This window comes from Doryrhamphus excisus, chromosome 1, assembly GCF_030265055.1.
Source record: "Doryrhamphus excisus isolate RoL2022-K1 chromosome 1, RoL_Dexc_1.0, whole genome shotgun sequence".
Taxonomy (NCBI): domain Eukaryota; kingdom Metazoa; phylum Chordata; class Actinopteri; order Syngnathiformes; family Syngnathidae; genus Doryrhamphus; species Doryrhamphus excisus.
In genome coordinates, this window is record NC_080466.1 from 15,765,073 (window position 1) to 15,775,595 (window position 10,523).

Sequence of the window (10,523 nt, forward strand, 5' to 3'; positions counted from 1 at the left end):
GGGGTGTAAACAAAGCGTCGCTGCTGTCAAACATTTGCAGCGAGACATGTCAACGGTTCACACTTTTTTCAATTACAACGCGCAATTCTCCCCCCGACTGATTAACATGCACCATTTTAAGTCTAATTGTTGCAGAAAACAGTGTTTTATGTTGCCGCAATGGTAATAACACACGATAGATGCATAAAATTAGCATATATTCCCCCCCTCCGCCCCCCGCCCCCCCTCTCCAGACCAAGAGAATATGTGATCATTGTGCCACGGAGAATTGCTGTAAGTTAGGGAAGTTAATTTCATTATCTCCTCCTCCTCCTCGTCTTCGTTTAATGCCTCGCCACCTTGCAATAATTGCAAAACAGAATAAAAGATTAGCCGCCGACTGGATGACGGCCGTTAATAAAGTGTGATGGAATGTTTCAGAGTGGGAACCAATTACAGCAGCCAATCTCAGGCGGGAGGGGAGCAAAGAAAAGCATTGATGGTTTTCCGTGTCTTCTTGGACTCGACCATCAGGGACGCAGACGGCAGGCTAATTGTTAGATCACAGGGGGGGGCTTTCGTCCTGGAGGGAGGATCAACTAACCAATTTAGACAACAGTAAGGGAACTGGTAGGGAAAGGGTCAAGGAAGTTCTAATTTGATTGGATTGAAGTTGATTTAAGTGTAGCTAATTTTATAGCCGCTATACTGTCACATAGGCTGCACGGAGGTCGAGTGGTTAGCGCAGACCTCACAGCTAGGAGACCCGAGTTCAATCCCCGTGTTCTCCCCGTGTATGTGTGGGTTTTCTCCGGGTACTCCCGTTTCCTCTCCCATTCCAAAAACATGCTAGCTTAATTAGCGACTCCAAATTGTCCATAGGTATGAATGTGAGTAAGAATGGTTGTCTATATGTGCCCTGTGATTGGCTGACCAGATTGAAGTGACCTGTGATTGAAGACTAGTCCAGGGTGTACCCTGCCTCTCGTCCGAAGACAGCTGGGATAGGCTCCAGCAACCCCGCAACCCTTGTGAGGATAAGCGGTAGAAAATGAATGAATGAATGATGTTTTGTTGTTTTGCAAATTTGGAGTGGTCAGACTGGAGCAGGAGGGGATAGAAAAGAAGAAAAAAGAAAAGGGGGAGTGCGATGCCACAACGATGCTACTCCGGTTTCCTTCCACATTCCAAAAACATGCTAGGTTAATTAGCGACTCCAAATTGTTCATAGGTATGAATGTGAGTGTGAATGGTTGTTTGTCTATATGTGCCCTGTGATTGGCTGGCCACCAGTCCAGGGTGTACCCCGCCTCTCGCCCGATGACAGCTGGGATAGGCTCCAGGACTCCCGCAACCCTAGTGAGGATAAGTGGTAGAAAATGAATGAATGAAACTATAATTAGCCTATAATTAGAAAAACACTTCATAGTTTGCTTTTTCCCCTCATTTAATTTTTTTTTTTAAAAATTCAACTTAAAAATTCTTTAAATGTGACTTAATTTCCATAATATTAGAACATTTAGCCCCAATATAATTTTTTTAGCGCACAGACCTCACAGCTAGGAGACCCGTGTTCTATCCCACCCTCGGCCATCTCTGTGTGGAGTTTGCTCCGGTTTCCTCCCACATTCCAAAAACATGCTTGGTTAATTGGCTAATTGGCTCCAAATTGTCCATAGGTATGAATGTGAGTGTGAATGGTTGTTTGTCTATATGTGCCCTGTGATTGGCTGGCCACCAGTCCAGGGTGTACCCTGCCTCTCGCCCGAAGACAGCTGGGATAGGCTCCCCCGCGACCCCGGTGAGGATAAGTGGTAGAAAATGTATGAATGAAAAAACTCTGACAAATTTCATATAATAGGGCAAAAGCAGGCTAACAAGAAAGCTGTAACTGCCTCTCAGTCAGTGTATGCTGTCAGTTTTAAGCTCCTACCTATTTTCGTTTTTGGTTCCTACCTAAGTGCATATAAGTGAAAGAGGCGGAACAATTTTTTTGTAAAATCGTCGTTTCCTCACGTGCACGTTTTGTCGTTACACCAATAGAAAGTCAGCGCCGTTTCCTGTTACACTATTCAGAGTTACACTATTTAGAGCTCAAAGGCTAATAGGTGCTAAAAGTTCAAAATAATCTCTATAATTTCCTTCTAAGACATGTGTGCGGTCATTAAGGTACAGTATATGTATTTTGTATTATTTTCGTTTCAGTCTCTTTGTGTTTTAGTTTACAGTTTGCTTTACCAGCTAATGTTAATCATGAGTGTGTTGCACATTTGTTGATGGAAATGTATGTAATGTGGTAAGTTAATTTGCACAATTGTAAAGAAAAAGGGTTTAATAATAAGAACACGAATTTGTAGACATAATGTTATTGTATATTTGTGTATTATGTGACCAGTATTTTTTTGTATTTTGTATCTGTTTGAACCCCTTTTAGTTCTCACGTTGGTTTTGTGATAAATCCATCAGTAAAACACAAGAACTTGCTGTCTGATCGTTGGACACATCCGAGGGAGTTACACCACCCAGAGACAGCCGGGATAGGCTCCAGCCTGCATAGAAGACGGACAGATGGAGTTGAGTAGGTACTGTTCAGTATTTAACTAACTCTTTCATCTTGCAGTGACCCAATGTTTGACTTGGGTAATCAGACAATTGTTCACTGGTTGATTCATATTAGCATCCCCTCCCTCTCTTAATTGGACACGATGGCGCATGTAAGTAGGTTAGAAAGGTAGAAAGCTGCCACACACACACACACACACACACACACACACACACACACACACACACACACACACATAGACAATCCAGCCTCATCAAAAACAACGTGGTGGCTCCAGCTTTGTAGTCAAACTCTTCACAGCGTCATTGTATATTCATGGCGGGGTGTATTTAAGCCATTTCTGCTGGCATAAGCATGCTAGCACCGGCTCGGCTGTCACTCTTTTGCCACTTAACCTACCTTTTTTTTGTTCTTGTTTCAGAACATGGCATCTTCTCTTTCCTTTATATGCTTTTGATGCAGAGCGTGTCGTGGGGAAGGGTTTAATGACGGGCCTGCCTGGCCCTTGCCGTGACGGGCTAAACAGCGTGACATGCAGTTGTCTTTACTGGGTGGCGGCGAGTTTAGCACGTGCCGAGACTTTGTGGTAGAGCGCTGATGCGGGCGCTCTACTCATGTTGTAGCTGGGAGATACTGATAGCAACAATAAAGCCGTTAAGGCAGGGGTGGGCAAACTTTTTGTCTGGCAGGTCGCATTGATTTAACAAAATTGAGCACTTTGTAAACAACATTCATTCATTCATTCATTTTCTACTTTTTCCTCACGGGGGTGCTGGAGCCTATCCCAGCTGTCACCGGGCGAGAGGCGGGGTACACCCTGGACTGGTGGCCAGCCAATCACTGGGCACATATAGACAAACAACCATTCACGCTCACATTTATACCTATGGACAATTTGGAGTGGCTAATTAACCTAGCATGTTTTTGGAATGTGGGAGGAAACTGGAGTAGCGTCGTTGTGGCATTGTTGTTTAGACATTTTGTCTAAAAATGCACGCCCCCGTCTGTTTTCTTTTTTCTTCTTTTCTATCCCCTCCTGCTCCGGTCTGACCACTCCAAATTTGCGAAACAACAAAACATCATTCATTCATTCATTCATTTTCTACCGCTTATCCTCACAAGGGTCGCAGGGGGTGCTGGAGCCTATCGCAGCTGTCTTCGGGCGAGAGGCGGGCTACACCCTGGACTGGTGGCCAGCCAATCACAGGGCACATATAGACAAACAACCATTCACACTCACATTCATACCTATAAACAATTTGGAGTCGCTAATTAACCTAGCATGTTTTTGGAGTGTGGGAGGAAAACGGAGTACCCGGAGAAAACCCACGCATGCATGGGGAGAACATGCAAACTCCACACAGAGATCTTCAGTCATGTGTTCTGTTTTTCTTCAGCATTGCACATAATGTTCTATCTCCGCGTGCAAAGTCGTTTGTAATTTAGCCTTCCCAGCGCCGCCATGAATTACCTTAATTAAAAACATCACCTGCAGCTCTTTCCATTGATCGCTACCGCGTTAACTCAAAAGTAATGCAAGACGGTTAGTCGGGAAAGCCATGGCTGATTAATCAGCTGCTGCTCAATCACCGCTTTTTCTTTTTCTTTTTTTTTTGGTGAAGAAGAATTTCCACCACTTTCAACCCGTCTTCCTTTTAAGCCCGCCGTTTTTGTATTTTTAATCGTCCTTTTCCCAGCGCTTCATTTGATGTTTTGTAACTTTTCATGTGTTGCCAGTGGATTGGCGGCCGCTGCAAAGGAGACGCTTCCCTTCTCGGGTGGCGAGGGCGTATCCGCGTATGAATATTCCTCATTGATGAACGCCGCAACGCCTTTTGATAGTCTCCGGCGTGGGTCCTGGGCGATGTCATAATGGTGAAACGCCGACCCCAGGCAAAACATCCCAAACCGCAGCGGCGGAGGAGCAAACTTTGGGAGGCCTTTTGGCATCGCCTGTGTTAAATATTACAGCCGTGTTTACCGAGGTGGAAGCTGGGTTGTGCGCTCCGCCCAGGGAGAGCGAGTATGTTTATGGTCAAGCCGCGGCGTCTGTCAAGTTAGTTAAGTTGGGATATTTGATCACTTGTTGTTTTGACTGCCGTTTTCATTCGTGGCCAAGGCTCATAAGTATGTAATGAAGACATTACGTACTTATGAAGCGCTCGGCAGCCAGGAAGGAACTTTCTGGAAAGAACTTCCCTGCTGCTTCGTGCACCTTTAAAAGGAAAGTTGCTCTGTTTTTCAGGGGGGGGCTTTGCTAGTTAGCCATCTTTTTAAGAGTTTCTGTCATATAGAGGATCTTTTCAGCGCATTTTTATCAGAAAGAGCAGAGCCCTATTGTTCCTTGTTTAACAGAAGATTTTTGACAATTTTTTCATGACGCTTTTTCCAATTTTCTGACATATAAATATAGTAAGAATGTTGTATTCTCATGTTAAACGATGCCAATGTTTCAGATAATGAGGTTTGTGTTTTTGGAAGTGAGCCTTGAAAGAAATTTGGGATGGCTCTAAACGCTCTGTTTCAAAGGGCGTGGTAAAACTGTCACTTTGTGATGTCACAGATGGGCGGACTTCCTTATATGGTTTATATTTATTTATAGGTGCAGATTCTGGAAAATCTAAAAATATTTCTGTGCGGGTTATTGTGTGTAGCTGCTCTATCGTAGTCAGGAAGGAACTTTCTGGAAAGAACTTGCTGCTTCGTGCACCTTTAAAAGGAAAGTTGCTCTTTTTTTCAGTGGGGGGGGGGGCTTTGCTAGTTAGCCATCTTTTTAAGAGTTGCTGTCATATAGAGGATCTTTTCAGAGCATTTTTTCAGATAGAGCGAAGCCCTCTTGTTCCTTGTTCAACAGAAGATCTTTGACGACCATTTTTTCATTATGCTTTTTCAATTTTTCGACCTATAAATGTAGTAAGAATGTTGTATTCTCGTGTTAAACGATGCCAACGTTTCAGATAATGAGGTTTGTGTTTTTGGAAGTGAGCCTTGAAAGAATTTTGGGATGGCTCTAAACGCTCAGTTTCAAAGGGCGTGGTAAAACTGTCACTTTGTGATGTCACAGAGGGGCGGACTTCTTTATATGGTTCATAGTTAGGAAGCACTTTGGGCATGTGACCAACCAGAGCGGAATGGGCATGCCCGGAGGCAGGCCGTGGGTGGAATACATTAAAACAGACCGTTTTGGCAGGAAGCACAACTCAAAGGAATAGGTGCAGATTCTGGAAAATCTAAAAAAAAATTCTGTGTGGGTTATTGTGTGTAGCTGCTCTATTGGAGTCCACAACTCAATACAAAGTGTTGAAGAATGAGCATAATAGGTCCGCTTTAAAAACAGCAGTACAGTCCCGTCATGTAGAGGATCTTTGATTTTATGCAGAATAGCAGATCTTTGACTGGTGTTTGTGCCATCATTTAAGTGGTTTTATTATAATAATTACATCAAAAAACATCCAAAGCACAACAAACAACCAAAATCATTCATTTTCTTCCGCTTCCGAAAGAAAAGTGCCAATCCGAATGAATATATAATCGGATTCCAAGGGGTGGAATATTCCTTTCCCCAATCCGATTGAGGTATCTTGTATCCGCTCAATCGGAAAGTTGTCAGACTGCGTTCTTCTTCGTGGTGTTTTTCTTCTTCTGTTGTTTATTGGCGGTTGGCAAGCAGCTTTCGTGTGCATTAGCGCCATCTGTGGAACAGAATCTAAACCCTTCTATACGCCATTCATTTTAAGTCCAGTTTTATTAAAAAAGAAAATACATATCTATATAAAACATGTGCTGAGTTTAATTATAAAATATTAGCAAGATTGAACTTTATCTTTTCCTGTTCCCGGGTGCGTTCTTTGAGATATGAGATATGACGTAACACGCAGCTCCAGACGTTCTTCAGTTTTAAAAATGGAGGCGAGCAATCGGCACTGGACTGCTAAGGAAAGTTTGTTTTTGACTAAATTTCAAGACTGGAACGAAAGAAAAACTGGCAATACGGAGTTATTCCGACAAGTGAAAGAAAAACTCGAGGAAGTCGGTATCACGTGATGTTGATGTTTACGTTTTACTGCGCATGCCCCATTGACTATTCTGGTTGATTATAGCGGCGTATGTAGACACGCCATTGGAATATTCCTTTCCATGTATACCATTGCTTTCGGAAAGGTCATTCGGAAAGAGAAAAACTCATGTAAACGTAGCGTAAATTGTAGCGCCAGCTGAGAATAACGTTTTTTCCGAGTCAAGGTGCAAAGAAGTGTCTTTTTCCTGTAGCAGTAACAAAGGTTAGTGTTGGTGGAGGAAAGAGGCAAGCTATCCAACTTGTGTCCTGGTTTCCCTACTAGATAATGATCACTTGAAAGTGTGTTTTTTTTTTTTTTTTTTTATACCTCGCTGTGTGAGATGAAAGGTAGTTCCGGGGCTAGTGCACCGGCACACATCTGACTGAGGCAGGTGTTAGAAATGTAGATGGCTGGCGGAGACTAAAGACAATACAAATTTGAAGTGAAACGCTACTGGCACGCCTCCTCTGTTCTTAACACGTGAAGCCCCGGGCCCATCCATTATTCATGCTATTGTGCGCGCACGTGGCACCGTGTTAGTTCTCCACAGTCGCTGAGGTTGGAGGTGTCTATTGCACTTAAAGAGTCGGCGCCACCTCCTCGCTTGGCAGGCCCAGGCCGTGCACACACACACACACACACACACACACACACTCACACACACACACACACACACATACATACACGTGCACTTGAAAAAAAACCTCCCTTGTTCCTGCCTGAGCTTTTTTAATGATGGGATCAGGGGGCGAGAATTGGTGGCTCAAGTGCCGAAAAGAAAGAAAGCATGGTGATGATGATGATGATGATGGGTGGGTGAAGAGGTTGGGGTGGGGGGGGGATTTTTTTTTTGTACACTGGGGGTATTTTTCAAAGCGGCGCCGACTCGAAGCCATTGGGAGACTCCTTTGACTTTAATCTTCAGCTTGAGCTTCTTTGAAAATTACGACCAAGGACCACGGTTGCTTCATTAAAAGACATGCTCCGTTTCTTCTTGTCTCTTTTCTGACACTTTTTCTTCTGATTTTTAGGGCGCTGGCTGCTGATTTCAACTTTTCAGTCTTCGCCGGATCGTGCGACACACCTTGTTGTCCGATTGGGAATTGGTCCCCGATGCAAGTTGAGCCCATGTTTTACTCTTTAGGTGCTGAAGTTGTCGTTTATGACGTCAAGGTATATAAAACTGTGGTCAGACCAGCCATGTTGTTTGGTCTAGTGACAGTGCCACTGAGGAAAAAGACAGGAACTGGATGTAGCAGATATGAGGATGCTGGGGTTCTCATTGAGAGTGACCAGGATGGATAGGATCAGGAAGGACTACATTACAGGCCAGACTGAGATGGTTGGGACATGTCCAGAGGAGATATAGTGATAGAAGGATGCTGCCAGGTAGGAGGCGTAGAGGAAGACCACAGAGGAGGTTTATGGATGCAGTGAAGGAGGACATAAGGGTAGTTGGTGTGAGAGAGACGGATGCAGAAGACAGGGTTGGATGGAGGAGATTGATTTGCCGTGGCGACCCCAGAAGGGAAAAGCCCAAAGAATGGTAATGGTTTAATTTCAATTGAACATGCATCAGATTACAATTGAGTACATCCCATAATCAGTTCAGAGTTCCACATGTCCAAAAGGAGTAGGAAGAAGCAAAGCTTATTAAATCCTACCCCTCCATCTGGTACTTTTACAATCAGTAACTGTTACATTTGTTCACTTCCTGCTTTCCTAATATATTTTAATTTTAATTTTAATTTTAATTTTAATTTTAATTTTAATTTTAATTTTAATTTTAATTTTAATTTTAATTTTAATTTTAATTTTAATTTTAATTTTAATTACGTACCAAAGTACGAGGTGATATGCCATCCAACGACATAATGGGTACCATAGTAAGTGTCAATATTGAAGAGGTCTTTATTTGCAATAAATGTCAATGCACACAACATTGTGGAGTGGCCACATAAGTACCATTCATTCTATCTTTAATGCCATTGTTGAGGAGGTGTTTATTTACAATAAACGTTAATGCACACAACATTATGGAGTGGCCACCTACCGGTCATTCTATCCTTAATGCCGATGGTGTAGGAGGTGTTTATTTTCAATAAATGTCAATGCACACAACATTGTGGAGTGGCCACCTACCGGTCATTCTATCTTTAATACCGCTGGGGAGGAGGTGTTTATTTACACTAAACGTAAATGCACACAACATTGTGGAGTGGCCACATAAGTACCTGTCATTCTATCTTTAATGCATAACATTGTGGAGTGGCCACCTAACGGTCATTCTATCCTTAATGCCGCTGGTGAGGAAGTGTTTATTTACAATAAACGTTAATGCACACAACATTGTGGCGTGGCCACATAAGTACCTGTCATTCTATCTCCAATGCCACTGATGCGGAGGTGTTTATTGACAATAAACTTCAATGCACACAACATTGTGGAGTGGCCACATAAGTACCTGTCATTCTATCTTTAATGCCGCTGGTGAGGAGGTGTTTATTTACAATAAACGTCAATGCACACAACATTGTGGAGTGACCGCCTTTTTGAGTTTGAGGACAGTATGAATTACATGTTTACTTTGACAAACTCTCCTGTCATAAATAAATATTGAACTGTGAAGATGTTTAGAAGCAACAGCGTTTACAAGCTAAGACACACTTCCTGCTGGCAGAATGTACTCATGAAGAATTCACAACATTTCATGGATGATGATAGTAAGCGCGATACTTCATGCGCAGGTAGCGTGTGTATTTGTGGTTCCTGCATTTGCAGGTCATTAGAGGCAACTTGCTGTGCTCTTATTTGTGCAGTCACAGCATGAGAGCCCAGCGTGGGATTAATACATGGCCTGGCATTTGACACCACAGTATAATCTCCATTTTTTTTTTTTTTGCCGTGCTGAAGCAAGTCAGGGTGAGTTTTGAAATGTGAAATAAAATATGTTTCAAAGGAAGTGTACAGTAATCCCTCGCCACTTTGCGCATTGAATTTTATATTTTTCAAAACTATATTTCAATATTTATATTTTTCAAAACTATATGTTTTGACTAAATCATGCTGTTTCATGGTTGAACATGGCCTATTATTAGTCAAAAATATGAATACTTATGTAGTACGCTACACTGGCCACTAGGTGCTGTAATGTTCGATGAAACACACACCAGACTTGATTACCGAAACAACAGGCTTATTTTCACTTATGTCCACTGTTTTAGTTAAAAGGAGTGTAAAAGTGACAATAGGGGTGTTATATCATAACCAGGGGTCCCTAATAATTTCAAAAAATACATCCATCCATTGAGCAAGAGGCGAGGTACACCTTTGACTGGTCGCTGAAAACATTCGATTTACTATTATTGTGGATTATTTCAAAATTTTATGATGGCAACAGTTCAGCGTTGACTTCACTAAAGTTCTTCTTCTTTTCTAGTAATAACTATAAAAGCAATCTTCACTGGCTAAATGTTAAGGATAATTCATAATGCCGCCTACAGAGAATACATACTAACTCCTTATTTCTAAAATTTCAAAAATCACAAATACTTCAACTTGCTGATATAGTTCATCTTCAAACAGCTAAAATAATGCATAAGGCTAAAAATAGTCATCAGTCATGATGTGCTATATATATCATGATATTGACACTTACTATGGTACCCATTATGTCATTGGATGCTCATATCACCTCGTACTTCAGTACGTTACTTAAAATTAAAATTAAAATTAAAATTAAAAAATAATGCAAATATAAAAATAAAGATAAAAATAATAAATATGTTACATATAAATATAACAATAAAGTTAAAACAACAAAAAAAACCCTTAAACTATATTAGGAAAGCAGGAAGTGAACAAATGTAACAGTTACTGATTGTAAAAGTACCAGATGGAGGGGTAGGATTTAATAAGCTTTG

At 41.8% G+C, this 10,523-nt stretch overlaps 1 long non-coding RNA gene across 1 annotated transcript; it reads left to right on the forward strand.

Moving 5' to 3' along the window:
* The first annotated feature begins 2,006 nt into the window (after nucleotides 1-2,006).
* LOC131140977 (uncharacterized) lies at nucleotides 2,007-10,198 on the forward strand. The gene is made up of 3 exons (XR_009132484.1): nucleotides 2,007-2,148; nucleotides 2,414-2,561; nucleotides 7,632-10,198. It is a non-coding gene; the product is annotated as an uncharacterized LOC131140977 (long non-coding RNA).
* Nucleotides 10,199-10,523: the final 325 nt, after the last annotated feature.